Source organism: Bubalus kerabau, chromosome 15, assembly GCF_029407905.1.
Source record: "Bubalus kerabau isolate K-KA32 ecotype Philippines breed swamp buffalo chromosome 15, PCC_UOA_SB_1v2, whole genome shotgun sequence".
Taxonomy (NCBI): Eukaryota; Metazoa; Chordata; class Mammalia; order Artiodactyla; family Bovidae; genus Bubalus; species Bubalus kerabau.
Genome location: NC_073638.1, coordinates 55,382,135 through 55,387,584, shown reverse-complemented (window position 1 = coordinate 55,387,584; position 5,450 = coordinate 55,382,135). Strand labels below are relative to the sequence as shown.

Sequence of the window (5,450 nt, the reverse complement as noted above, 5' to 3'; positions counted from 1 at the left end):
CTTGGGAAAAGAGAAGATTGTGTGTGACAGTCATTAATTTTTCATAGCTGTTGGTACCTCCACACAAGGACTTTTTCTCAGCAGGCCCAGCAGCCAGCCAGGAGCTCTTCCTCAAAAGGAGGAAAATTGTTTACCAAGGAGTGCCTGGCTTTGCTCCTGACTCCTAGACACTCCATTGCGGTTCTTTTCTCAGGGTTTGCCACAGGCTGACTTCATCCCCATCTGCTGCAAACACATGAATCACTTTGCATCAGCTGAGTCATCAAGGCTATGAGAAAGAGCTGCTTGCCCTTCAGCCCGGACATCTGGAAGCCTTCTTTTGCTCTGCTGCTGCTGCTAAGTCATTTCAGTCGTGTCCGACTCTGTGCGACCCCATAGACAGCAGCCCACCAGGCTCCCCCGTCCCTGGGATTCTCCAGGCAAGAACACTGGAGTGGGTTGCCATTTCCTTCTCCAATGCTCCACTTGAAGCTGGCAACCTTACTGGTTACTCTGTAAATGAAATGAATCAGAGCAGCACTCCAAAATGTGACATACATTGCCACCAAAATACATGGAAACCCAGCAAGTATGCTTCTTTCTTACTTCTACTAGGAAGCAGAAAGCACAGCAAGTTCGTTTTACTTTGTAGGATGTGATAATGTTATATGTTAACTTTACTGGGCCACTGGGTGCCAAGATATTTGGTCAAACATTATTCCAGGTGTATTTGTAAAGAATGAGATTAACATTAGACTTATAGTGGAATAAAGCAGATTGCCCTTCCCAGTATGGGTGGATCTCATCTAATCTGTTGAAATAGAACAAAGGACTGAGTAAGGCAACATTTGCTCTCTGCCTGGCTATCTTCAAGCTGGGGTGTTGGTCTTCTCCTACCTTCAGACTGGAACTAACCATCACCTCTCCTGCTTTTCAGGCCTTCAAACTTGAACTGAAACTATACTACTGGAACTCCTAGCTCTCCAGCTTACAGACAGAAGATCACAGGACTTCTCAGCTTCAATAATCCAGTGAGCCAGTTCCTTATAATACATCTCCTTGTATCTCTCTATCTCTATATACACATATCTGTAGCTGTGTCTTCTATTCATTTTGTTTCTCTGAAGAACCCCAACTAGTATCTCTTTCCTGGCATGATCCAGAGCACTGAACACCCAGAAACTTCACTTGGGTGGCAGGCCCCTATGTTCTTATGGGATTCATCTCCCATTATCAGCACATTTTTTAATCTTAAAGTATCTGCTACTTTTAACTCTCTGAATCCTGGGAACATGATGTCATCAATGTACTGGACATTCTGTGTCTGTGTTATGGAAGGATGATCAGGTTACATTGTAACAGAGAATCAGAGACTTGGAGAATTTCAAGACAAGATGAGAAAGCTGTATTGCTGCCCCTGCCAAGAAAAATAAAGCTGCTTCTGATATTTTCTATAGAGAAAGATTAAAAAAAAATTCTTTTTCAGATAAATAGTTTTCATATTAAATGACCAAAAAATACATATATTTGCTCCCATAAAAAGACTACCCCTATTCATTCTTAAAAACAAAGACTGCACCTAGACTGGGAGCTGCTGGAATCATTATTTGGAATCATCTGAGTAAGCTTATGGTAATTCCCTGTTCATCCTCCAAGACTTACGCCTTCTGCACAGACTGAAGAAGTAAGTTAAGCGAGATGCAATAGAAAGTAGCTTGCATCTCTCAAGTTTTTGATGAGGGCACAAATTTCTGTAATTTTCCTGGATTTGCACCATGACTTTGGGTTATTGATCAGTAAGAAGAAAAAGTTCCAGAAGCTTCCACTTGGCCCTTTCTACCATAATGGCCCTTATCCACAGGTCTACAGGTGCATGTATGCTGTAAATTCCAATTATACTCCCTGAAACTAAAAATGCGATTGCAGGATGAGTCCAAGCACCATGCCTGGACTGAAGTCAGACTCCAGCTGTCACCTGACACACGTGAACCTCTACACTGTGGTGTTCTGTGTTCTCAGGAATTAGCATTAGATAGGCTCAAGTCCTGCTAATCCTGAAAAGCCTGCGTGTTTTCCTTTCACAGAGCACAGTTCTCTGGCAAATGGTCTAGGACCCTTTGTGGAAGGTAGGCTAAAAGGAAGATTTACAGTATGTATCTGGGATTTTATTGAAGGGCTCACTCTGAAGGGTACTGGCCTCCCTTCCTTTCAAGGGGCTTTGGGTGAGGGACCAAAGTTCTCTTTCATAATGGGTCAAATCAGGTTTTTGCTAGCAGGACTGGAGGGTTTTGTTTGTGGTTTTGCTTTGTTGTTTCTGTTACACAGATTAAGGAGGACTTAGAGTCTGCCTGTCTATTCCCTTTGGTCTTATTTGGCCCTTAAACTATTAGTCTTTGCTAAAGACATCTGTGGGTTAGATCTTTCTGAGTATCACTTGGCATCTGCTGTCCCAGGTGGCCAAGTGCTGCTGTGTGTGCTCTGCTCCCCTGGGATCCCATCATTTCCACTAAAATTATGGAGTCCGTTTCTGTGACAGTGTCTCTCACTAGCATCCCTAGCCTGCAGAGAAAAGTACTACATCAGCTTTAAAGATGCTCCCCTCACTGATGTATTTCTCCATGCCTTGGTGAAGGGAATTTCCTCCAGGCTGTCTAAGAGGAAGTCGGGACTGTGGAACTTGGCTTGGGGGGTATGTGAGTGGATCACACAGGGCAAACCACATCAACATTGCTTCCTCCCTTAGCACTGGATTCCCTCCTCTATGTTAAAGCAAAGAATTCTGGCAATCCAATATCAAGCATAGACCTCAGCTGAATCCAGGTTTCTGTCAACCAACTAAGCAAATAATGAAAACCGCTGCTAGGTGCTCACACTAACACACTGACTCTGGAATTGGAGGCAAACATACTCACACTGATAGTCCAGCCCAGTGAAAAGTATGTTCCTCCGTCCAAGGGCGAGCACCCACAGACAACATCCCCACAAACGTTATCCAGACTTTTGGGTGATATATTAATAAATTAGCAAAATCTTGCAATTCTTCTGATGTGGATGCTTCTTCCTCCCCGATCTGACTCTGGAACTAGTCCCCTGAGGCAGGAAAGCATCTAAATCCAGTTATGGGACTAGAGACAATGGGGCTTGGACATGAAGAGGGTTGGCCGCCCCTTGGGGAATAGATTGAAATCATGCCTACGATATTTTGCAGCTCCTTTCATCCAGAGGTAGAGTCTCTTCCTCATGCCTTGAATCCTGGCTGGCTTGGTGACTTGCTTTGACCAACAGAATGATAAACAACATGATTGAAGCTGCAGAGCTCAGGCCTCAGAGGCTTAGCTCCTGCCTTCATCATCTGAGAATCCTGAGGCCACCACTGTGCCAGGAAGAAGATGGAGATGCAGGACCACATGAGAGAGAAGCTCAGCGCCCGGCCATTCCAGCTGAGCCCAGCATCTAGTGGATGCAGTCACCGGAGACAACCCAGACCAGACCAGTGGAATAACCACCCAGCCAACCCACAGAACTGTGAAAAAGAACGAATTGTCATGTTAAGCCACTAAGTGTGGAGTGGTTTGTTTCTCTTTCAGTGTACCCTGAAACACTTTGCAGGGTAACGTCCAAGACAAGGTCATTTCAAGGTCTTCAGGGAAGGCAGCTTGTGCTGCACAGGGATTTAGTGGAGCCAGGGGTGTTCTAAATCATTCAAATCCTCCCATATGGCCTCTAATTCCCACCCTGAGATCAGTGCCCTAAATTTCACCCGAGATCTAGCAGTGACATGAATGCAACTGACAAACTGACAACGTAATTTGTTGACTGCAGCATCCAAGTCCCGTCTGGGTTAAGTTATATAACATAGCTTAGCACTCCCCTCCTGCTCCAGGCCTCTTCTCCCCTCCCCCGCTGAGTTTGTCATCTCTGGCTTATGCCAAGACTAGGTTAATGGAGAAATGACATGGAAAAAAAGAAAAGTCTGACCACTTCTCAGTAGGTGTAGTTGAAGTGTCAAAACACTTGCCAATTCTTGCTGAAACAGCGGATGGGTTAGCTCATGCCTAAACACGTGGACTGTATGCTCCCCTTAGAAATGAGACACTGGAGGTAGGCATGTGGAGGAGCTGAGCAGACATGTCCATGACAGAGAGGAAGGAAGAAAGGTGACAGCAAGTGGTAGTGAAGGTCCAAATACCGTCCCCCGCCAAGAGCATCTGGAGGGAATGCTCGGTGTGTGCTGCCCAGAGAGGCTTCTATAGGGCCCTGGGAGTGCAGAGATGGCCAGACTTCTGACAGGACCCAGGGAGGGTCTCCAGGGAGCCAGTAACCTTTGAGACAGGCTTTGAAGGATGAGTAGGGCATCCATGGGCAGAGGTGAGGGAGGCATGATGCCAGCAGAAGAGGCCACAGGAGAGAAAGGAGAAGGAGGGAAGTCCAGGGGAGGCATAAGTCAAGCTCTGGGGAGAGGAGGGAAATTGGAGGAGTGGGAGAGGCAAAACCAGCTGATCTGCTCCTGCAAAAACATTCACTGAAAAAGTGAAAAAGAATAAACCATTCACTGACCTCGGGGCCTCCCCATCAGCCCCTCCTTCCAGCCTCTCTGAGTAGTTCAGCCCAGAGCCTGGCAGCCAGGCCTTCCTCCATCTCACCACTCCCCTGCCCCCAACTCCCCAGGCCTCTCACTGTGTCCCAAGCTCCCAACGGCCCTTCCGGTGGCCACATCTCTGTTCATGCCGGGCCTCTTTTCCAGAATGCCTCTTCCTCCATTTTCTACCCGCCTCTAGCACCTCTTCTTCCAGGGAGTCTCCACTGACCGCTTCAGCTCAGCCTGATCCCCAGGTTGTATGGCATAATAGAAATAATCAGGCTTCAGGGGACTTCCTTCGTGATCCAGGGGTAAAGAACCTGCCTTCCAAAGTGGAGGACGGGGGTTTGATCCCTGGTTGGGGAACTAAGATCCCACATGCCACAGGGCAACTAAGCCTGTATGCTACAACTAGAGAGAAGCTCTTGAGCTACACCTAAAGATCTTGCCTGCCCAACTAAGACCCAATGTAGCCAAGTAAATAAATATTTTTAATTAAAAAAAAAAGAATCAGGCTTTAAAGTTGTAGAGATCTGAGTTCAAATCCCATCTCTGCAGTATGATCTTGAGTTACTGTCTCTTTTTAATAGTTAGTATTTCTCAGCTGCTGCTGCTAAGTCACTTCAGTTGTGTCCGACTCTGTGCGACCCCATAGACGGCAGCCCACCAGGCTCCCCCGTCCCTGGGATTCTCCAGGCAAGAACACTGGAGTGGGTTGCCATTTCCTTCTCCAATGCATGAAAGTGAAAAGTGAAAGTGAAGTCGCTCAGTCGTGTCTGACTCTTAGCGACCCCATGGACTGCAGCCTACTAGGCTCCTCCATCCATGGGATTTTCCAGACAAGAGTACTGGAGTGGGGTGCCATTGCCTTCTCCAATTTCTCAGCTACATA

General features: G+C 46.7%; 1 long non-coding RNA gene across 1 annotated transcript; it reads left to right on the top strand.

Moving 5' to 3' along the window:
* Positions 1–377: 377 nt before the first annotated feature.
* Positions 378–3,575, top strand: LOC129628859 (uncharacterized). Its single transcript, XR_008702950.1, has 3 exons — positions 378–568; positions 917–1,010; positions 3,188–3,575. It is a non-coding gene; the product is annotated as an uncharacterized LOC129628859 (long non-coding RNA).
* The last annotated feature ends 1,875 nt before the right edge of the window (positions 3,576–5,450 follow it).